Source organism: Pinus tabuliformis, chromosome 7, assembly GCF_031772625.1.
Source record: "Pinus tabuliformis cultivar Carrire ecotype Pingquan chromosome 7, CPIR1, whole genome shotgun sequence".
In the NCBI taxonomy this organism is placed as follows: domain Eukaryota; kingdom Viridiplantae; phylum Streptophyta; class Pinopsida; order Pinales; family Pinaceae; genus Pinus; species Pinus tabuliformis.
In genome coordinates this window covers 1,737,340,963-1,737,366,005 of record NC_142293.1, presented here as the reverse complement: position 1 = coordinate 1,737,366,005, position 25,043 = coordinate 1,737,340,963, and positions in this window count along the sequence as shown.

Sequence of the window (25,043 nt, the reverse complement as noted above, 5' to 3'; positions counted from 1 at the left end):
TAGATGAACAAACAATCTACTCGCTCCCCAGCGGAGTCGCCATTTTTTTATCGGGAATAGTGTCTATGCAGAGCTGCTAATCCCACTAAGGCTGGTAGCTACCTTAGAAACAAACACACTAAAAACTACTTTCGTTTTCCTTTATGAAAAATAGATAAGAGAAGAATAAGGAGACCAACCTTTGTCTTGCGCTTGGTTCCTTGCTCGATTCCTCTCTCTTCTGGTAGGTCTTTGCCACTCGCTTCCTTGTCTACCCAGCTTCAGAGAGTACTTGTAGAATCAAAGTAGCATAACACTATCCAAGAACATAGATCTATCATCATAAACAATATAGGATCAGATGTACATTGACCATACAAATGCATAAATAATCAATCATACAAGAATATGGACGAAAACTTGAATAGCTTTATTGATAATCAAGAAAGAGCAAAGAGAATTACAACCAATTGTTCTGACCCGGCATCATCCTCTCAGCAAGTAAGCCCTTCCTCACCTCATGAAAAGCTTAGATCACCCAACACTATGATATTGCACCAAGAAACCAACAACACTTCCTTACAAGATACAAAATTCCAGCCTCTGGATCTCTGGGATGAGGGATCCATATATAGATGTCTGCAAGGGAGGTGAGTCAGCTTGAGATTTGATTAGTGTCTCCCCTCTGATAGTTCTTGATTCCACTTGGAGATTGATGATCTCTTACTCATCCCTGGTCGAATTCAGAGGGGCAAGTGTCACAGGAGAAGTTTCTATAAGATTCCATGCTTCTCCACCTTGCGGATTGACCCTGCCATTTGTCTCTTCTTGCCCATCGCACCCCATAGAAGGGATTTTTGACATGAAACGCACCTACTGTGTGTATTTAGGTGGGATGCAACACACCTTGCCTATGGAGCAAGTGAAATGGTCCAGTTTTGACCAGTTCTGAGTAGTTTTTCATGGAGAACTTCTGGGAGATGCTGTAATTAGTTGACCTTGTTCTTCTAGGGGTTGGAACAACACCTTTAGGGACTTAGGAGCCCTTGGTTTATGGACATTTATGCTTGGGGTTGTAGTGCCCAAAAATGTCTATAACAACAAAAAAGTTGCAGATATGTTGTCTAGACCTATTATAAATGCATCCACTATACTTAAGCATAATTCAGTACTACATGAGAGCTACATTGAACAATATGCTCAAGATAAAGATTTAAATGATGTATATGCAACTTTAAGTCAAGGCAAACAAGTAGAAGAATTGGATTATCACATTAAGGACCAACTCTTGTATCATTGTGGGAAGCTATGCATTCCGCAAACTAAAAGAGTAAAGATAATTCGGGAAGCACACACTTCTCTAATATCAGGTCACTTTGGGGTAAGTAAAATGGTTGCACAGCTACAAATATTTTGTTATTGGCCAAAAATGAATGAGACAGTTTCTAGATATGTAAGAGGGTGTACCATGTGTGCTAAAAGCAAGCCCAGCAATAGAAAACTAGGCTTGTACACTCCACTGCTAGTTCCTTCTCATCCTTGGGAAAGTATTTCCATGGACTTTGTTGGAGGACTGCCTAAATCTAGGAAAGGTCATGACTATTTATATGTTGTTGTGGACAGGTTCAGCAAAATGTGTATTTTGGTACCTTGTAATAAATAGATTACAATTGAACAAACTGCAAAGTTGTTCTTTCAACATGTATGGATTCATTTTGGATTACCCACTTCCATTGTATCTGATCGAGACACCCGATTTGTTGGGAAGTTTTGGTTGAGTCTGTAGGAACTAATGGACACCAGACTGAAGAAAAGCACAGCCTTTCATCCATAGACAGATGGCTAGACAGAAGTAGTCAATAGGATAGTGATCTAGTTGCTCAGAGGCCATTGCAGCAAGCATCCAAAACTTTGGGATGAATATTTGTGTTATGTGCAACATGCTTACAACCGAGCAAAACATTCTTCTACACAGAGATATCCTTTTAAGACCTGTTTTGGTTTCACACCAAGGTCTCCCTTGGATTTTGTCTTTGGTAAAGACATAGCAGTTGATGGACACAGTGATGTGGACAAGGCAACCAAGTTCATTGAACAAATCCAAGAGATTCACCAGGCAGTACAGGAACAACAGGAAAAGATCCAAGCCAAATACAAGGCAAGGGATGACAAGCATCGGATGGAGCATAGTTTCCAAGTTGGTGATTGTTATCAGGAAAACTAGTGTCCATTCAGAGCTGCTAGTCCCACTAAGACAGGTAGCTATCTCATAAACAAACAGATTAAAGTTACTTATGTTTTCCTTTATGAGTGATAGATGAGAGAGAAGAAGAGAGAACCAACCTTAGTTTCACTAGTCTCCTTGCTTGTTTCCTCTCTGTTACACTAAAAAATGTCACCATGACCACTTACAGTTAGTATGGCTCAAATCAACAGTCATGCTACCCTCTTAGGCAAGTCTTATGCCTCTGTTATCCATCTCAAACTCAAAGAAGAGAGAAAGTATTGTAAAAAATATGTTTATCTCTGGGGTCGCAGGTTCTCTCTAGCCTTACCTGCGGGGACGCTGACCATGTTCACAAAAGGTGCGTCCTTGGACGCTCTGTATGTTAAGGGACAGGTGCGTCCTTCTGTAAAAGGCAAAATGCGCGAGTTTCATCTTAAAAAAGTTACTTGTGGTTACTTCTAGAACTTTCTAGAGGTCGGTTTGATGATTTGGATGCGCCTCCAGTTGGTTCATGTATCTCTATTAAGGGGGAACTTATCCCATCAATAAGGGAGCTATCCCACCCAAAGAGGGGGATTATCCCATTGATGGTGGACCTGAATAACCTCTTTACAGCACTATAAATAAAGACATTGAGCCAGAGGGAGGAGAGGTTGGAGCTATACATTTTCTTTGGGTAAATGCTGCAGGAATTAGGACTCCCATTTAGAACCTTGTGAGGAGAGATTGTCTTTGCTTGATTCTACTTGGAAGTGGGTGAGCTTTGTCAAAGTAGAGGAAAACCCTTGATGGACCCTGGGAGGAACTTGCACAACACCAAGGCCAGGTTGTAAGAGTTTCTTTGTTTCGTTATTAATACAAACTGGTTTATTTTTCTCAATAGCTTGTGTTAATGAGTTATTTCATGTGTTCCTTGGTCTGCATGTTAAATATATGTTTTATTATATGAAATGCAAGTGCTTGGTAATTGTTTGATTGTTTGTGGTTGCAGGAATTGACTTGAAGGAGGAGCTCATCCGGATCGGCAAGGATGGACTACAACAACCGCGTTTTGGAATAAGGTAAGCCTAAACACTTGTAGTTTTCATGTGTTAAAAGATATAGTTAGAGAAAGATCACTCCATTTTTTCTTGTTTGTCGCTAGAGAGTTTAGACTCCTAGGGAGGTCAGTTGTGTCCGCACAAACGACTTTTTCCGCCACGACAAATTGGCGACTCCGCTGGGGAATCCATTAATGTGAAAGTCTTTTCCTTTGTGTGAACTTTGCTCTGAGAAAATCATTTTTATTTTCTGGTTTTTGACTGTGAGAATTAGTATTTGGGTGGCTTAGCTTTAGATTTAGTTAGATTTGGTTTTTCTTAACTTTTCCAGAAGGACGCACCCTCTGAGTACTGCACAGTGCGTCTTTGGACGCGCTGTTGCCGTTTGCACAGAGTGGGCCCGCGCCTGTTCTAATGGGTTGCCTGCGTCTTCCTGTAAAAATTTAGGAAAACTCCATTTTTGCTTTAATTGCTTTTAGATTTTGGTTTTTCTTAGTGTTTTCTGCCCAGATCCTTTAGTACCCTGTCAAAAATTTTCACCTGAACTTGTTTCATTAGCATTCCTGCTTTTAGCTTTCATCAATTGGGTGTTTTGAGTCTCTTTTTTGAGAAATTCTTAATTTGATTTCCTTTGGTCATTACTTGGAGGTTTCTCTCAGTCTTTTCACAATTTTGCATCTTTTTGCTTTTGTTTTTGCAAAAAAATTTCCCCCTCATTCGCCGGGGGGGGGCTAAATTGTGTATGAGTGTTAATCGCCTTTGAGTGTTTTTATGTTTTGATCTTTGGAACTCTCACCCAATTTTCTCGACTTGCACTTGATTGGTTCTTAGATTACATTAGAATCATCTTGTGTTTGAGAATTCTCTTGCATAGATCACATTTGCATAATTAGAGTTCTCAGTTTCAGAATATGAATGAAAAATGTGCATAGATTACATTTGCATACTTTTCATGTGAATTGTGCATAGATTACAATTGCATAGTTTACATTCTGAAAAATCAATCGTAGATTTAGATCAGCTTTCTTTGATTTTAATTTACACAAAAATAAAAATAAAAATTGGTTTGGAATTGATTTGCATTAGTTTTTCTTGATGAAATTAGTGCATTAGAGAATTTGTTAAATTTTCTCTTAATGATCAATTTTTTGCATTGTTGGAAGTGAATGGAAACTCTCTCCTTACTCTAGTTAGGATTCATCGAATTGAAAGGATTGCATTATCATATTCGATTGCATTCAGTTGAGTCGGGTCATAACACCATTGGTTTCATCTCCATTTACCCATTTGAGTAATAACAACCTTAATAACACAGCGCTTAATTAAAATTCATCTAGTAATTTTTACATTTCTAGGGCTCTGAAACACCAACATAGCTTAGGCTAGGGTCTTGGAGTAGGTAAGTACTTAACTCTCCAAGACTACAAAACCAAACAGATAGTTTATCTTGAGTAGAATAAATCCTATTGTTTCAATTGCACTCTGGGAAAGCTCCTCTTAAAGGAGAAGCACGAGCTCGTGTCCGAACCAGTGAGGGGATCATTCCCCCCTCGTTGGGAACGACGCCAGACAGTACGTATTACAAACGGTAAACCTCGGATTAACCATTATCGAGGAGCCAGGGGTCACTTATCGGTAAACCTTGGATTGTTGTCAAGGAGCCGGTAAGGGGATTGAGCTTGCTACTCTGCCCTTGCGTGCTGTCGGAGTTTAGACTGTTCCCCCAGGTGTATTTGTTACTGTTGGTGACCTTAGTGACCATAATCTTTAGGGTTCTACCGAGGTGACGGTGGAGGGAAGGTCCCACTGTACCTGGAGCAGACGTCGGTTATACTCACTTGGATTTTCCGAGGGGTTCACTTCACTTCGAGACGGTTAAAGTGGAGGAACTTGTGCCGGTCTATTCATTAAGCAGGTTGCCGGGGTAACTGTTCCACCCGCCATTTCTGTACTGAATTCTGCGAGGTTGGGCTTCATCACCAACTAGTGTTTTCGGTCCGGAGAGCTTATGTTTGTGTGTGGTTTGACTCCTAGATTTGATAGCGCGTGTTAATTTGTTTGTTTTTACTTTTAGAGACCATAGGTGTGAATTGTGAATTTTAGTTGTTAGGTGTGAATTGTGAATTGTTAATTTTAATTTTAAATTGTTAATAAAATTCACTGAAGTTGAATATAATGGCAAATGTTCCGGAATTTATCAACCTAGGAACCCCTCCTAACGAGAATCCTAGTACTTTTCCTTACTTTGGAAATGTTGGTCCTCCTTATATGGCTACTTTGTCATTACCTGGATTTACAATAGGTTTACCGATATGGTTATTTTCAACTTCGCTGGCCCAAAATACTCAAATTGTTCCACCTCAACCGGATGCTTCACCTCAACAGAGTTCACCATCTCAACATCACCAACCTTCTGTTGACCCTTTACCCTCTTCGCCTAATTTTTCTTCCTCCATTTCTTCCTCTTCGCCTGGTAAAAGCCTTGATGCTAGTAACCAGGAGTCTAAGAAGAAGAAGAAAGGGAAGAAGAAGAAGAAGAAGAAGAAGCAAGATAAGAAAGAAGTCAACCAACCAGCCATGGCTGTAAGTGTTAGTTGTGTTGAGGAAAATTCCGACATGCACCGTAAACCCAAATACCCTTGCAGGCTTTGTAAGGGTGACCACTTCCTTGTCAATTGTCCTGGTATTCCAAAGGTCTTGGAAGTATGGTCAGAAAAATCTCATCAACTTTCTGTTGATCCATCAACCAGTGATAGTCAGGTTCCTGGGGAAAAGGGTAAAGTTAGGTTTCCTTGTAAGTTATGCAAAGGGAGTCATCAAACTCACATTTGCCCTCACATGGATGAAGCCTCAACGTTGTTGGAAAACCTTACTGTTCCACAGCAAGAATTTCCGACTGGTTACCGTAAACTTTCTCCCAACCTACCGTCATCTAACGGAGTGATTGATTTAAATTCAAGTATAGTCGATCACACTCTCCCATTGGAGAGTGAAACTCATGTCACTCAAGTTGATGATCCATTAGTTGATCAAGTGGTCGATTCAATTTCACATTCGGTCGATCCCACTTTCCATTTAGAGAGTGAACTTCATACTGCTCAGGTTCTTCTTGTTACATCAGATTCTTCTATGCCGGGGGGCATTTCACCTGTTTCTATAGAACCCCCTCCAAGTAGTGAGGTATTTTCCTTTGATTGGAATAGACTGACAGAACCTCGTCTTCCTTCCTCCATCCCTTTCCAAATCATTGTTAAGGCTGGTAGTAGGGACATACATCGTACTCAGGTAGATGAAGGTGCTTCTGTTAGTATTTTATCCTCAACTGTTTGGAAAGCTTTGGGTTCCCCTCATCTTGCGCCTATTACGCAGAATCTGAAAGCTTTTAACAGAACCATTAGTGAACCTTTAGGGATCCTTCCTAAGTTTTCTCTTACCTTGGAAGGTAAAACTGTCTGTATTGATCTTATGGTAGTTCGAGGTCCCTTGGATTTCAATTTACTCCTTGGGCGAGACTATGTTTATGCAATGAAAGCTGTCGTATCGACACTCTTTCGCGTGATGTCTTTCCCTCACAATGGCAGTATTGTGAGTGTAGACCAGCTTTCGTTCCCTAGTCTTATCTCAACTACCAATAATATGACACCCCTAAATGTTCCTAATTCTAAAGTGGTATCTACCCTGCCACGGGTTAATTATGTGGCAACTGGTCCCATGTTTTCAGTTACCGATGTAAGTGAGCCTCTCACTGTTGATTTAGATCCGGTAATTGACATGGAAAACTCTATGGGATTATTTGAACACGATGTTCTTATCCCTTTTGAGTCCCTTGACGTGTGTTCCTTCCAAAAAACTATTCTTCCTTCAGATGAAGACCTTTTGGAAGCCATGATCAAGGTGTGTCCATTGACATGTCTTTCTTCCAGTTGGAAGCCATGATCAATGTTACGAGGATAGTTTTTTCCTGTATCAACCTCGTTAAAAAATGAAATAGGCTTTAATGAGGATAGTTCTTTTACTGAGTCAACCTCATTAAAAAATGAATCAGGTAGATTTTAGGTTATGTAGGTAGACTGTAAAAAGTAGGGTTCCGAGGAAAGTTCCTTTTACTGTGTCAACCTCGTTAAAAAATGAATCAGTTGATGAGGATAGTTCTTTTACTGAGTCAACCTCATTAAAAAAAAGAATCAGGTAGGTTTTAGGACATGTAGGTAGATTGTAGAAAGTAAGTGTGTGCGAGGACAGTTCCTGTTACTGAGTCAACCTCGTTAAAAAATGAATCAGGTACGAGGATAGTTCCTGTTACTGAGTCAACCTCGTTAAAAAATGAATTAGGTATGAGGATAGTTCTTTTCTTGTGTCAACCTCCTTAAAAATGAAACAACTCCCTTTTCAAGTTAAATATTGAAAGTAAACCTTCATCTCATCCAGCCGGTTGAATGCAATGAAGCCTGGGGGGCATGTACCTCATTTTGCATCATTAAACTGGGGGCATGCGAAATTTTTGAGCATAGTTCCTTGTCTTGTGTCAAGCTCGTTAAAAAATGAAACAAGGGTAGGTTAAGTAGGTAGATTGTAGAGAGTAGTCATGAGCATAGTTCTTTGTCTTGTGTCAAGCTCGTTAAAAAATGAAACAAGGATTTTAGAGCATAGTTCCTTGTCTTGTGTCAAGCTCATTAAAAAATGAATCAAGGTTTTTAGAGCACAGTTCCTTGTCTTGTGTCAAGCTCGTTAAAAAATGAATCAAGGTTTTTTAGAGCATAGTTCCTTGTCTTGTGTCACGCTCGTTAAAAAATGAATCAAGGTTTTTAGAGTAAAGTTTTTGTTAGGTAGATTGTAGAGAGTAGTTATGAGCAAAGTTCATTGTCTTGTGTCAAGCTCGTTAAAAAATGAAACAACTCCCACAAGTCTTTCCAAGATCTTGAAAGTAAAGCTTCATTCCATCCACCTCTTTGAATGCAATGAAGCTTGGGGGGCATGTACCTTGATTTGCATCATTATGCTGGGGGCATGTGAACTTATAACAAGCATAGTTTTTCGTTTCAAGCTTGCATAAACATGAAACTGAATCTGAGCATAGTTCTTTTCCTGTGTCAAGCTCGTTAAAAAATGAAACAAATCCTCCTCTAATTGAGTCGAGAGTTTGACTAGACCTCATAGATGTTAGGTTGTACGTTTAGGTTAGTTATTTCAGTTTTTGCATAATTTTCTTACAGTTCTAGGTCGAGTCTTTCAAATGATCTCATTCTTGAACCTTCATTTCATCCACCTTAGTTGAATGAAATGAAGCTGGGGGGCATGCGCTCTAACAGTTATGCTTAGGGGGCATCAAGCACAGTTTTATCTCTGTTTCAAGCTTGTGTAAAAATGAAACTAATTTGAAGCATAGTTTTTATTTGTTTCAAGCTTTTGTAAAAATGAAACCTATCTCGAGTCAATTTCAGTTATTTTCAAGACTCGTTAAACTCATGAAAATCCCGAGATTATTTTGCTATTTTTCATTCTCGTAAAACAAATGAAAATGCCGAGTTCTTTCCGTCTTTTCCTGCTCGTAAATTAAATTGAAAGTCGGTCATATGAGTACATTTTTATCCCTTTTTCGAACTCATTAAAATTTACAAAAAAGTGAAAACCATGAGTACATTTTTATCCCTTTTTCGAACTCATTAAAACTTAAGAAAAAGTGAAACCTTGGAGTTCTCTTTTAAGCCCTTTTCAGACTCCTAAAACATGAAAAGATTGCCGAGCGTTTCTTTTACACTCGTTAAAACGGAATTAAAATACGGTCCCCTTTTAGCTCTTTTCTGACCGTAAAATCAGGAAAAGATTGCCGGGTTTTTGTCGTTTCGAACTCGATAAGGAAATAAAACGACGTGTCCTTGATCGCTTTTTACTTTTCAGGTCAACGACACTATTATGAAAGTACTCCTTGGTCGCAAGATCAAGCGGTTCCCCCAGGTATTATTTTATACTTTTTCGGGCTTGAGGGACACAAATATACGAAAAAGTTCAACGTGGAGTCTCCTTTTGTTTTTTCAGACTCTCTAAAAATGAAAAACGCCGAGTTTCTCCTATACTGGGCTCGTTAAACTTTTACAGTAAAGGACCTGTTCAATTACAAACAGGAACGAACCACTCCTTCCTAGGGTTCGAATTTAAACTAGGTTGGACTCGTCCGAAGGATGAGCTTATAATCAAGCATATGTTATCCTCCTCAAGCTTGTTAAAAATAAAGAGGTACTTGCCAGAAATGGTGGGGGAAAAGAGAGAAGAATGAACCTGTTTGTCACCTTTTGTCTCAAAAGAAACTTTATTACCGCTCTTGAACACGACACTTTTCATTCACCTGGGTTGGGAAATCTTTTACCTCACAGTTGACCAAACCACTTTGAAAGTCTTTAACTGGGTTCCGGGGATTAACTTTGAGTTATTCGTCACCAAGCCATCTGTCGTGTCGTTATGTGTTCAAGAGGTCTGCAAGCAAAAACTTTCATCTGCAAAATACTTGTCATCCATTTGACCATCCCTGAGTCAGTCCTTACAGCAACATTTCTTCAACTTGAACAATGATTTCGTGTTGTGGGCTTGCCTGCAACGGGTCGCTTTCTATCGACATCGACACATTATCTAGAAAGATGACTTAGGAATCGACAACACCTTGAAGTCTGCATGCATCAATGGCAGGTTTCTCGCCTTTGACGTCAGTTTACATCATTGACTTTCGATCAAAGGATTCCGTGAAATGTTAGACATCAAAACATCTATTCACATTTCACGGGTTGTGCTTGGTACTTTGAGAACCATTGACATTACTGGTGGTTTCTCTCACGCTTGTTAACAGTTTACATCATCGACTGGTAATCAAGTGGTTTCTAACATGTTCGACATCGAATCATTTAATCACATGGCTAGAATCGTACCAATTCGGGAAGTAGAAGTGAAGACCCTGGATCTAGTTTCTACCATCCAGGCTGCGAGGAGTTTTGTATTCATTATTTATGTAGACTAATCATAAACAGATGGCTGCGTCCATACTGTGTCTACAAAAGTCTATAAAAATGATGTACTGCAAGATCATTCCTGTATCAGAATAGTTAGTCCATTAGTTAAAGTTTTGAATCTGAGTATGGGAATGCCTACCTCAGTGATGATATAATCTTATACATGTATTTTGTGTTGAAAATTGCAGGTTCCAACCAGGCCATCCACAAGACAATCCTTGAAATGATAAAGCGCTTCACCCTTCCTAGAATTACAAAACCCTAAATCTATTCCAGGCTTCGCACTTTAGGGGGCAATCTGTTACACTAAAAAATGTCACCATGACCACTTACAGTTAGTATGGCTCAAATCAACAGTCATGCTACCCTCTTAGGCAAGTCTTATTCCTCTGTTATCCATCTCAAACTCAAAGAAGAGAGAAAGTCTTGTAAAAAATATGTTTATCTCTGGGGTCGCAGGTTCTCTCTAGCCTTACCTGCGGGGACGCTGACCATGTTCACAAAAGGTGCGTCCTTGGACGCTCTGTATGTTAAGGGACAGGTGCATCCTTCTGTAAAAGGCAAAATGCGCGAGTTTCATCTTAAAAAAGTTACTTGTGGTTACTTCTAGAACTTTCTAGAGGTCGGTTTGATGATTTGGATGCGCCTCCAGTTGGTTCATGTATCTCTATTAAGGGGGAACTTATCCCATCAATAAGGGAGCTATCCCACCCAAAGAGGGGGATTATCCCATTGATGGTGGACCTGAATAACCTCTTTACAGCACTATAAATAAAGACATTGAGCCAGAGGGAGGAGAGGTTGGAGCTATACATTTTCTTTGGGTAAATGCTGCAGGAATTAGGACTCCCATTTAGAACCTTGTGAGGAGAGATTGTCTTTGCTTGATTCTACTTGGAAGTGGGTGAGCTTTGTCAAAGTAGAGGAAAACCCTTGATGGACCCTGGGAGGAACTTGCACAACACCAAGGCCAGGTTGTAAGAGTTTCTTTGTTTCGTTATTAATACAAACTGGTTTATTTTTCTCAATAGCTTGTGTTAATGAGTTATTTCATGTGTTCCTTGGTCTGCATGTTAAATATATGTTTTATTATATGAAATGCAAGTGCTTGGTAATTGTTTGATTGTTTGTGGTTGCAGGAATTGACTTGAAGGAGGAGCTCATCCGGATCGGCAAGGACGGACTACAACAACCGCGTTTTGGAATAAGGTAAGCCTAAACACTTGTAGTTTTCATGTGTTAAAAGATATAGTTAGAGAAAGATCACTCCATTTTGTCTTGTTTGTCGCTAGAGAGTTTAGACTCCTAGGGAGGTCAGTTGTGTCCGCACAAACGACTTTTTCCGCCACGACACTCTCTCCTTTGATGAAGCTTTCACCACTCCTTTCTTGCTTGTCCCACTTCAAAGAAAACCCATAGAGTCAAGGCATCAAAATACCATCAAAGCATAGAGATCTATAACCATAAATGATGTAGGATCAGATGTACATTAACCATATAAATGCACATATAAACAAGATTCAGAGATATACAAGCATATGGAGGAAAACTCAAATAACTTTATTGATAGAAGTAGTAGAAGAGAGGATTACAACCAAGTTGTATGATCCAGAATCATCCTCCTAGCATGAAATCCCTCTTCACCTCATGAAAAACTTAGATCACCCAACAATACAGTGTTGCACAAAGAAACCAACAACACTTCCTTACAAAATACAAAATTCTAGCCTCTAGATCTATTGGATGAGGGATTCATATATAGATGTTTATAGGAGAGTGAGTTAGCTTCTGGGATTTTGATTAGTGTCATTTCACTGATAGTTCTTGGTTCCAATTGGAGATCTTAGATCTCTTAGTCATCCCTGGGCGAACTCAAAGAGGCAAGTGTCATATGAGCAGTTTATAGAAGATTCTCTGGGTTTCCACCTAGCACACTACTTCTGCCATTTTTCTGCTCTCGCTCATTGCACCCTACAGAAGGGCTTTCCAGTATGCATCACACCCCCCGTGTGTAATAGGTGAGATGCATCACACCCTATGCATGGAGCAGTCTATATCGTCTTGTTTTGACCAGTTCTGAGTAGTTTTTCATGGAGAACTTCTGGGAGATGATGTAATCAGCTGACCTTGTTCCTTTAGGGTATGAAACAACACTTTTAGGGGTTTAGAAGCCCTTGGTTTATGGACATATGTGATTGAGGTTGCAGTGCCCAAAAATGTTTATAACAGTTTCCCCTTAAAGCATGAGGTCATAAATCCTTTTGATGTCAAGTGAAATGCATTATAATGAGGATCCGAGGTTTTTCAAACTGGAAGGTGACCTGTAATAAGATACAATACAAAACATTATCTTCATAATATTTTCATGATCTAGCTGAGGCGGGAATTCCCATGCTCAGCTTTATAAATTCATACTCATGTACATAAGACGAACAATCGTATGTGTGGCACACTGATGATTCTGGTAGAGCCATCATCCTTTAGTTTGGATGATTATTTGTGCAGCTGTGATGTACATTTGATGTCTTTATTTTCCTGAATATATCATAGCCCAGATGGATGAAACTAGATCTGGGGTCTTCATACTTGTTCAATCTTTGCCCGAAGTACAAGTCGATCCATGTGAAAAGATGTTCTGATGTTGAATATGGAAAGACATCGCCTGATTACCAGCCAATGATGTGAGCTGTTAATAGGTGCGAGAGGAATCACCGATAATGATGATGACCATAAAGGTACTGTAGTAAAATTCACGTGGTGTGAATACATGAGTTGATGTCGAACACCACGTAAAATCTTTTTGTCGAAGGCCATTGATGTAAACCTGTCACCGGAGGTGAGAAACTTGTCATTGAGGCATGCAAGCTTCAAAGTACTGAAAGGGTTGTTCCTAAGTCGACTTCTTGGATAATGAGCTGATGTTGACAAGAAGTGACCTGTCGTAGGAGGGACTTAATGAATCCCACATCTACGACACGAAACAGAGCAAATGATTTTTGTGGAGGTGAAAACGATATGATGATATAAGGTTTAGGGTGGCAGTCATGAAAAATGGAGAGTGAAGGTATTGTAGTGGATGAGACATTGGCTAGGTTGGTGAATTCTCTGAGCGACTTCTCTTGAACATACTGGTAACACTAAAATGGATTGGTAGTGTTAACCCCAATGTGGATGGTACAGTGGACCAATGGTGATGTGACCGGTGAATGGAATAACCCAACCTGACTCAATAATGGTGACGGAGTGAAAGTGTCATGTTCAAGAGCAACCTGCTACCATTGAAGCTATTCAAGTTTTATTCCCTTTTTCCTCAGTCATTGCTGACCAGTACCTCTTTATTTTTGTCAAGCTTGAGGAGCATAACATGTGCTTGTTCTATAATTTTCCCTTCGGGCAAACCTGTCACTATGTTTTAACAAGCCTAGCGACAGTGAAACTTGCTCTTGTCTGCATGGACAAGTTTGTCGCTATTGTTTTAACGAATTTAACGAAAAATATAACTCGGTCCTTTTCAATTTTAGAGAGTCTAAAAAAGGACGGAAAGGCAACTCGAGTGGTCCTTTTTTGTAATGCAATCCCTTAAGTCCGAAAAAAGTGTAAAATAATACGAAAGGGATGACTTTTAGATAGTTTTAACGAGCTGAACAAGACAAGCACTTAATCTTTTTGTGTAATAATCCCTCAGGTCCAAAAAGATTAAAATCTAGAGGAGGGATAGCACTTCCAGTTGCTTTAACGAGCTGGAGAGGTCAATTTCTTGGCAATCTTTTCATATTTTACAAGTCAGATGAAAATAACTTAAAGGAGACTCGTTTTTTGAGGAACGAGCGATGTTTTTGGATAGCAACTAGTTTCAGGAAAGGCTTGGAACTTTTCAATCATGGTAGTGGAAATAGGGTGGCTGATAAAATCACTTGTCGCAGCTGTTCCTCAAAAGGGTAAACAATCAAATGGAGGCATATGATCAGCTAAAAAGGAGTGGAGGTGATGGTAAGAACCCGACCAAGGTTCAAAAGCTGATATTCATGTGAATGGTTATTTACCGGAGGTGGGGTTCATTTTTTAATGAGCTTGAACTCTATGGAAACATTTTCTCATTGCTAGGTTTATTTTTTGACGAGCTTGAACTTCACGTAAAACTACTCATGGCGAGGTTTATTTTTTAACGAGCTTGAACTTTGCGTAAAACTGCTCGTGGCGAGGTTTATTTTTTAATGAGCTTGAACTGTGCGTAAAACTGCTCGTGTCAGTCGTATAATAAGGATGTCTCATCAGCAGGTTCATTTTTTAGGGAGCTTGCCCCATGCGCAACTTTGCTCCTGAGCCTTTCGTTATGCAAGCTAGGAACAACCAACCTACGAGTCTAAAGGGTTGAGAGCCTACAAACTAAGAAAATAAATGGTCGCTTTTCACTTGCATGCAAAAAGGTTTGCATGCCCCTAGGTATAATGAAATAGAGTTTCTAGGTTACCATTCAGAAGTTCTTACATTAGCAAGATTGTTTCACCCACATGTGCAGACAAAAAACTTCCTTGGATCTGTCCATCGAAATGGACGAAGGTGATTCTAGCTCCAATCACCTAACCTTTGACAAAGAAATATTTTTCCAGACTGATCCATTATCCTAAACGAACAGGATTGTCAAACTAGTCATATTCCTACGCGGAAACCTATCTTATATCTGGGGTTTCTCTACCGAAGCAGACCAGGGCAAATGCCTCCTGGGTTTCAGTCACAATCACCGTATCACTCGTGATCATTATGTGGACGGAATGGAGATTGATGAGATATTCCTTGTGAAAAAATACCAGTTAAGGATGGCATTTGACTAATAGCTGTGTTTGAACCAGGGAATGAAAGCTGGTCAACGAGTTGGACCACTTTGCCTTCATGCAGAAAACACATCACTCGAAAGAGTGAAGAAACAATACCTCCCATGCTATAAATGTAACCACGCCCAAGGGGTAGATTTTAATCTAGAGGTCCTGGAACTACCATGACATTTAGATGAACAATTTTCCTTCTCAAAGTTATAGGCAAATTTGGAAGGATTCCTAACGGTCGATTGGTTCCTTTGTTGAAGCTTGTCAGTGTTGGCCGCTCTAATTGTTTTCACAATTCGAGCTCCACATAAATTGTCAACCCGAGAAGGTCTTTTTATTCCAAAGGTAATAGCGCATTGGATATGCTCAATTTCAAAAGCAGCTCAATGTTGTAGTAAAAGAAAGACACACATTCATCAATCTATCAATTTACACTCTACTTAATTAAAGCCGAAGTCAATTAAGTTATAGCAGAAACGATTTCTCTGTTACAGCAAAGGAAAATAAATCTATAAGGAAAGAAATCATTCAACCATAGCAGGAACAGGACCCTATTCCTTGGTGGGAACTTCAGCACCTGCTGCCTGGCACTAATCACACTGTAAAAGAAGTAGCCTCAAGAGGTCAAGACCCTATTCCCAGGAACAGGAACCTTCAGCACTTGTCCTCTTGTTTCTAATCACACTGCAGGTAAAAGAAAGCAATCAATGGGAGCAAGACCCTATCCCTTCGTGCAGGGATCTTCAGCACATGCTCTCATCATCCACTCGTGCATTCAATACATGTAGCGCTAAGAAACAGAGTATCGCAAACCATGTAACTAGTGTTTCAGCAACAGAATTAAAGAAAATACAAATACATAAAGAAATAAACAACTACAGAAACAAAGGGGGTGGATCTTGTGAGGAAGGCGGGCCCTTTCCTTCTCACAAGATTCCCCAGGAGAAAGAATTAAACTGGAACGCTCAAAACAAGTCTTTATTCATCTGTCAAGAAACTAATACATTGCAAAAAGGAGACTAGCTCCTGTCTCACACAATGTTGTTCTATGAATTACAGTTCGATCCCCCTCTAATGATGATGTCTCCTCTTTTTAAAGAGGAGACATCATTTACAATTTACACAAGAGCGAATATCTCGATTCTGTTCAAAACAAGACTATTTTGTTCTTTCTTAAAAAGAGATACTGTTACAACCGAGACAACAGAAGTGCTATCTTCAAGGTAATCCAGGTAACCGTATCTTCGGGCTGCTGCTATTATCCACAAAAAGTTCTTCCAGAATCGCAAATTACGCATAACGGGATTTGCGTGCTTGACGGCTGTTTCAGCAACTGAGTTAGCTGTTTCAGCATCGGGACCAGCTGTTTCAGCAACGGGACCAGCTGTTTCAGCAACGGAGTCGGCTGTTTCAGCAACGAAGTCAGCTGTTTCAGCAACGGCCGCTCGTTCCCAACAAGGCATATAACTTATCTGCGATCTTTGACTTGTGTTAGCAACAATGCACTTCAATAATTGATAAAATATAAGAGTATTATGGAATTAAATGTAAGACAGATTAACCATATAATAAAGAAGAGGTTTCTATATACCTTGGGATAAAGTGAATGATAAAGACATTGAGGTTCATGGTTTTAAGAGTAAAGTGATGTCAAAATATATAGCAAAAATGGTACATAGTGGAGTCCTAACATCCCCCCCAGCTAAAAATGTTGCATGTCCTCAGGCAACCCCTCGTCTGAATCAGAGTCTGAGTACTGGGACTGGCAATGCAAATTACTCAAGCAGTAGCTGGAGAAGGTGGCGTCTGTAGGAGCTCGGAACCCGCTGTTGGTCTGCAACTGTTGCCATGCCGAGGCTTCCTCTCTGTCAGTCAACTAATAATGACTTTGATATTTTTCTGAAGGCAGCCATAAGATTGGAAAAAGGAAGTGATACCCAATCCAATTGACTCCACAATGTTGAATGCAATCAATATACTTAGGGACCCTGGACAATGCAGCTTGAAGATTGAGTGGGTTAAAAGGATGATAATCCTGTCTTTCCTTACTTGACTGCTGCCAAAAGATATCATTGGCCTTCAATGCAGCAGGACCCTTCATTCTAATATGCTCTTGACACTTAAAAAGGATTGAAGCCTGTAATTACTCTATGTGCTCGTTCATTCCCGGCTTCTGCAAGAATTCATAATACTGTGCTATAAACATGGCTGGGCTTACAGGCTCTGGTCTAATCCACAGGAGTTTATTCTCCTCATTATGACTACTTGCATTGAACGCAGTCTGCCAAGTGAGCTGATTAGACAAAAATGAAGCAAATGCCCTAATTTGTATATCACCTGCAATTGGAGTAAGATTAACTCTCCTTTCTTCAGGAATGGCCTCATTATGAAGGTAGAGTTCGCACAGCAGATGCTGGTCACTTTCAGGGGCCTCCTTAAAGGTCTCAACAAATTTCTCTGAAGTCAGTAATTCATGTGGTCTGCCATATGCTATTGATTTTATTTGAAAATAAACTAGTCGTTCAGTAAGAAAGAGAGAGTAATTTACAGAGGGTTTACGTGTAACCATCAACTTCCGCACCAATGAAAACATCAAGGCTATCCGTTCCTTAGACTGTCTGGCTTCCTTCTTATATTCCCTGTGCTCTTGCAGTATTTGTTCCCAGCTATCCCAGTTAGTATATACATAGCTCTGCCATTGCAACTTATGCTGTCGTAATACTATATCCTGTTCTTCAGCATGTTTCTTCTTCCATCTGTTCAGTTGTTCCAATGGGTCCCATGGCGGAGTCTGTGTCTTTTTAACAGAAGTAGTGGGTTGGGACACTAATTCCTCTGTCTGTATGGCTGCCTCAGAGGTAATGCGTTGGAGCATTGTTTCTTCTGTCGGAATAGCTGCATCAGTAGTAGTGTGCTGGGGCAGTGTTTCTTCTGTCGGAATAGCTGCATCAGTAGTAGTATGCTGGGGCAGTGTTTCTTCTGTCAGAATAGCTGCATCAATAGTAGAGTGCTGGGGCAGTGTTTCTTCTGTCGGAATGGCTTCATCAGTCCACAAAGGATGAGATATCTCTGGTTTGATTTCTTCTTCTTCTTGCACCATAGGGGGTCCTACTGGTTCTTGTGGAGCAGTAGGGCATTCCTCTTGTATTCCCTCTGTCATAATTGTTTCAGGGAGTGGAATTTCAACTACTTTATAGCCTGCATTCTGATAAATGGTGCCACACTCCTTGCACATATATTCCATACATGGCTCCCTATTTTGCATTGAGGCTACATGTGCTAATGTATGGAGATTGAGTTCTTTTTCAAAAGCCTCTCGAGCCATGGCTAATTCATCTCTGTAAGCTTCTAATTCAGACTTCAGGAACTCATTTTCCTGCAGTAGAGATGTCATAGTGTGTGGACCTTGTATGCTGATTGTTTCTGTTGGAATATTTTGTTGATGCACGGTGGTAGCTGGTTGTTGCACCACAATGGGTGGTTCCTGTGTTTCATCCACCGTACCAGGAATGGATTCTTGTTCCTCAGTGACTAGATCTGATACTACACTGGGTAGTCCTTGTGTTTCATCGGGAATGAATTCTTGTTCCTCAGCAACTAGTTCTGATACTACACTGGGTAGTCCTTGTGTTTCATCAGGAATGAATTCTTGTTCCTCAGCAACTAGTTCTGATACCATAGTGGGTAGACCTTGTGTTTCATCCATCGGGCCAGGAATGGATTCTTGCTTCTCAATGACTAGTTCTGATACCACAGTGGGTGGTTCTTGTGTTTCATCCACCGGGCCAGACATGGACTCTTGTGCCTCAGTGACTAGTTCTGGTACCACAGTGGGTGGTTCTTGTGTTTCATCCACTGGGTTAGGAATGGATTCCTGTGTCTCAGTCTCCGGTTCTGGTATTTCAGTCACTGGGCATTTCCCATTATCATCCTGCTTGTTGTATTCCTGTGCCTCAGTGACTGGTTCTTGTGGAGCAGTCACTGGGCATTTCCCACTATTATCCTGCTTGGTGTATTCTTGTGCCTCAGTGACTGGTTCTTGTGTTTCAGTCACTGGGCAAGTGACTGGTTCTTGTGGAGCAGTCACTTCTTGACCCACAAACAATGTCATATTATCCCGAGGCACTGGTTTTTGTGTGACAGTGCCTTCGGACGAGACAGGTTGGGAAGTTTGGGATGGGGATAAGGGTTTTAATAGAATAGTGGCAGGGTTAGGGAAAATGGAAGTGGATTTTGTCTCAACAGTCTTTGTCCTCTTCCTTTTTGATAGGAAGGCAGTAAAATCACTGCCTTTCCTCTTTTTCGAAAGGGAGGGCTTTTTCTTGGGGACAGGGTTTTCCGGAGGGGTAAGAATTTGGGATGTAGACCTTGTCCGTGGTCTGGAGCTTGTGACTGCTGGGGTTTTCCTCTTTTTCTTAACAGGTGAAGAAGGGGGTGTTAGAGAGTCGTCACTAGGGACAGGAATAGTAGAGGGTGTTAGCTCTGCTAACCGAGGCGAGCTCGGGGTTGGGTTGACTGGGGAATGCGGGGTTTCCTCCTGTTGTTCTTCATGAGGAATCTCTGGAATGTCATGAGGATTTTCAGACAGTTGGGACGTTTTCTCTTGCTGAGGAATTTCGACCGGCTGGGGAATTTCAGGTGGGGCTTGCAAAGGGACTTCGGGTAATTTGGGAATTTCTGGTGGGGCTTGCAGAGGGACTTCAGGTAGGGCCTGCGGAGGGACTTCAGGTAGGGCCTGCAGAGGGGGATTTTGCTGAGCAAAACCCCTCTGTATTAGCAGCTGGCATAAGCGATGATGGGTAAGGGATGACATTGGAGATTTGGCTCGTTTACAATAATACGACATGTTTTTAATACAACCAAGCAGATAATAAGGGATATTGATGAGTCTTCCATTCCTCAAATGATTCAGCAAAACAAAGTCATGATTGTACACTACCTGATAACGCCCCTCACATGTTAGGTAGTGTTTGACGAATTCTGCTACTGATGGCCATGGTTGAGGAAGTGAGTGCAGACTGACCCCGCAGCCTCTGGGTTCCACTTGCTCGTCCGGGCGCAGGAATTCTTGCTGCGCGTTAAGAACGACCTGCTTCCTGCTAAACCAGCGAATGCCCTCAGCTGGCAACCCTGATACCTGAACTATGTCATCCTCTGTCACTGAAATGTGAACCCCTCGGACCACTGAGAAATTGTCTTCAAGGTTTTGTGCAAACTCTAGTACTTCTTCTGCGTTAAATTCTCCCAACCTTTCAAAATATGCTGTCCACCCCGCTTGTTGGAAGATCTGATACACTTCAGGAAAGAACTGAAGAAGACTTATGGAGCCGGGCTCATTTCTAATGGCCGTCCCTCCCATGGCTGAAGCTTTGAGTTTTCCGCAGAGGCACAATACAATATTCTCAGACCCTGATCGGACTAGTTGTTGCAACAAAGGCTGCGTAGTCTAAATGATGGCAAAAATGGATATGATAACCGGCGGCAGGTTGGTTCATGCGAAATAATTATTCCATTTTCGGAATTCCCCCCCCTACGTATGGTGTAATAATGATTGGACGTGGAAGGATATGCAATCATTATGAAATGAAATCCTCTCTTTTAATATGATTTAACCGAATTACATTAAAACCATATACCTTATACTTTACCTTTGATTAATAATTCGAAGTGTCGGTTGCAATAGCTTTAATGATCATAGAAGGGTCTGTGGATTGTTAGACGAAGGTGTAATTGAGTCTGGTATATGCCAAATATCGTGAAGAACCAGGAAGCTTTTATGAGAGCAAGGAGGGATACTGCTTTGATGATAACCAATTGCTGAGACTGTTGTTTAAGCAACTGAAGAATGAACGATACCTTGCTGAAACAGGTGTTTCAGCAATCGGGGGAAATCAATAATGCATTGCTGAAACAGGTGTTTCAGCAACGGAGGAAATCAATGATATGTTGCTGAGACAGGTGTTTCAGCAACGGAAAAAGCTGGTGTTACGTTGCTGAAACAGGTGTTTCAGCAACGGGAAAAATCAGAGAATTGGGATGACTGACTTAGGTCTGTGAATGGTAAGGGATTATTTCAGCAGTAAGGGGTGGGGAATACTGACTGAAGGAGGATATTTCAGGAATGGTGGGAGTGATAGAAATAATGTAAGTATGGGGGGATATAGCTTTTAGGAAAGGGGGTAAAATGATGGGAAGAAGCTTCTTGATTTAAAGCTTCAGATCTTCTCATGATGAATCTGTCCTCCTTATTGCTTTTCCAAAATCTGCAAATATTCAATTGTAATATGCCAATCCTTGACAGGGATTATTAGTGCTAAATCTAATCTAATACTAAAAATACAGTGCAGAAAATTAAGTGCTGTGAGGAGCAGAAGACTCCCCTAGAAAAAGATAATGAATATCAGTCATGCAAGCAGTCTTGAAATCCTCTTTAGAAACAGGGCGCTCATACAAACGGAGCCTATGGCCATTGACTAGTAGAGGTGTTTTAGCATCATCAATTGTTACAAGTCTTACTGTTCCGTTTGGAAAGACATCATCTACTTCATATGGTCCAAGCCAACGTGTACGTAGCTTTCCTTGAAAATTTTCAAACCGAGAGTCATACAGCAAGGCCCAATTACCTTTTTGGAACTGCTTGTGTTTGATAATTTTGTCATGCCACTTCATCCTTTGTTGCTGAATCATGTTTGTTTGGTGAATGGCATCCAATCTCTTTTCATCCAACTCCAAAAGCTGCTGCAATCTAGCTGTCTGCACATCATTCAAATCAAGATTAACAGCTAAGGCAGTCTTTAAAGTTTTAATTTCAAATTCCACAGGAAAAATAGCATTTTTACCATAAACCAATTCATAGGGAGAAAAACCTGTAGTGTTTCTCCAAGTAGTCCTGTAAGCCCATAATGCCTCAGGGAGCCTTTGGGACCAATCCTTTCGGTTGTCCTTCACTGTTTTAGTTAGAATGGCCTCTAAAACTTTGTTTGTGCTTTCCACCTGCCCATTGGCCTGGGGGTGGTATGGTGTAGTCATTCTATGTTGAATATGATATTTGTGAAGGGTAGATTTAAAACCATGAGAATTGAATGGAGGTCCTCCATCAGTAACTAGCTCTCTGGGAATTCCAAATCTAGTGAAAATGTCTTCAAACAAGAAGGCCAGAACAGCCTCTTCATTGGCTCTAATAAGTGCTTTGGCCTCCACCCACTTAGTCATATAGTCTGTACAGACTAATATATAGGTCCTTTGATTGGATGGAGGGTTAATGGGTCCTATGAAGTCCAAGGCCCATCTTTCAAATGGTTCAGAAACTACCTGGGGGTTTAATGACATTTGGTCTCTATGATTGGGTTGACCCATTCTCTGGCAACTGTCACAAGCCCTTACATATTTCTTTGCATCCTTAAATAATGAGGGCCAATAGTAACCCATCCTCAGAATTTTATGCGCTGTTCTTTTATCAGCAAAATGGCCTCCACAAGGGCCATCATGACAATCTTTCAATATGTCATACACTTCATCTTCTCTAATGCATCTTCGGATCTCCTGATCAAGCCCAGTATAGAAGAGACATCCGCTTATCCAACTGTACCTGGCACTTTGTTGAACAATTCTTCTCTTTTCTCTATATGACAGGTGTGCTGGTAGTTTTCCTGCAACCAAGTAATTAGCAATATCTGCATACCATGGAGAATGAGCAGAAACTGCAAACAAATATTCGTCAGGAAAACTATCATCTACTGGAATGTCATTGTCAGTTTTTAACCGTGAAAGAAAATCGGCCACCACATTTTCCTTACCAGGCCGATCTACAATTGTAATATCAAATTCCTGCAATAGTAATAGCCATCTGGTAACTCTAGCATTTGTGACAGATTTGTTCATTAAGTATTTAATAGCTGAATGATCCGTGTGCACAAAAGTAGGATAACCAGTAATATAGTGTCTGAATTTATTAATGGCATAGATTACTGCAAGGAACTCTTTCTCGGTAACTGTATAGTTAAGCTCAGCAGAGGTCATATTCTTACTGATAAAGTATATAGCATAAGGAAGATGATTTTCCTCTTGTCCCAAGACCGCTCCAATAGCAACATCTGAAGCATCAGAGGATATGTGAAACGGAAGATTCCAGTCAGGCCCCCTCAAAATAGGAGCAGTAGACAGCTGATGCTTCAGTTCTTCAAAAGCTTTTTGACAAGAATTAGTCCACTTGAATTCAGCATTTTTCATAAGCAATACAAACAATGGAGAAGCTATTTTAGAGAAATCTTTAATAAATCTCCTATAATAACCAGCATGTCCTAGAAAACTTCTCACATCAGTTTGAGTTTTAGGAACAGAAAGATTATGAATGACTAATATTTTAGATGGGTCTACCTGAATACCTAGAGATGAAATAAAATGTCCAAGCACTATTCCCTCACTCATCATCATGTGGCATTTTTCGGTACTTAAGGAAAGGTGGGCTTGAATACATCTTTTAAGTACTTTCTCAAGGTTTTGTAATGCCTCTTCAAAAGACACACCATAGGGGGTAAAATCATCCATAAATATTTCCATACAATCATTCAGCATATCGGAAAAAATTCCTATAACAGCTCTTTGAAAGGTTGCTGGTGCATTGCACAACCCAAATGGAAGAACTCTATAGGCGAAAGTTCCCCAAGGGCTGGTGAAAGTGGTCTTGTCTTGATCCTGGGGTGCAATTTTTATCTGATTATACCCACTGAATCCATCTAGAAAAGAAAAGAATTTCTTCCCTGCAAGACTGTCCAACACCTGATCAATGAAAGGTAAGGGAAAGTGATCCTTTTGGGTAGCTTTGTTTAAAGCCCTATAGTCAACACATACCCTCCATTTCCCGTTTTTCTTAGGAACAATTACTAACGGGGAAACCCATTCACTGTCAGAAATGGGGTATATAAATCCTGCGTTAAGCAATTTTTGAAGTTCTTCTTTAACAATTTCTCGTAAATTAGGATTCATTCGTCTTTGGGGTTGACAAACAGGTCGGCATCCTTCTTTAATGTAAATTCTACAAGTACATAATTCAGAAGAAATACCTTTCATGTCCGTGTAATCCCAGGCAAATGCCTCCTTATATTCGTGTAATAACTTCATTAGTTGCTGTGTTTCAGCATCTGTTAGATCAGGATTTATGTTTAATGTCTTACCGGGTTCAATTTCAACTGCTATGCTCTTAGATGGGATCGTGGTTAAAGTTTGAGATGAATCTTCAGGTTCAATCTTTTCTTGTACATCCGTTTCAAAAATTGCAGTTAATTGATTGTGTGTTTCAGCAATAACAGAAGAAGGTTCACAAATAAAATTATTGATTATCTCATCCTCTGTATTGTCTTTAAGAGTTAAAGCTTGTCCTATAGTTAGAATCGGCTGAACAGCATTATCATCATAATCCATCCATATAGAATCTTCATTATTAACTACTGGCGTAGCGTGAGGATAAAGAGTTAATTGTTTTGTTTCATAACCATTAGAAATTGTCATTGAACCAGATCTGCAACTAATAAATGCATCAGCTGTGGCCAACCATGGCCTTCCTAGAATTAAGGGATGTCCCCCCAGCTTTGTTTTAGTTTGCAATACAACAAAATCAGCTGGATATTTCCAGGATTCAACTGAAATGAGCAGGTCTTCAACAACCCCTTCTGGCTTAATTGTGGAACGGTTAGCTAACTCTAAAATGGTGGGTGTATCTCTGATTGTGTTATTCAGCTGTAACAATTGTGAAGTTTCCAGAGTCATTATATTAATTGCTGCACCTAAGTCTACCAAAACTCGGGGAATCACTGCTTTACCAATCTGAACTGTAACAGTAGGATGGCCAGGATCACCATATTTTACAGGAGGGGCTTTTCCGGACATTAATGCAGACAAGTCTCCCATCACATGTACTGTAAGGGGATCCTTGGTTTTCCTACCAAGTTTCTTAACACAAATATCCCTTAATGTTTTG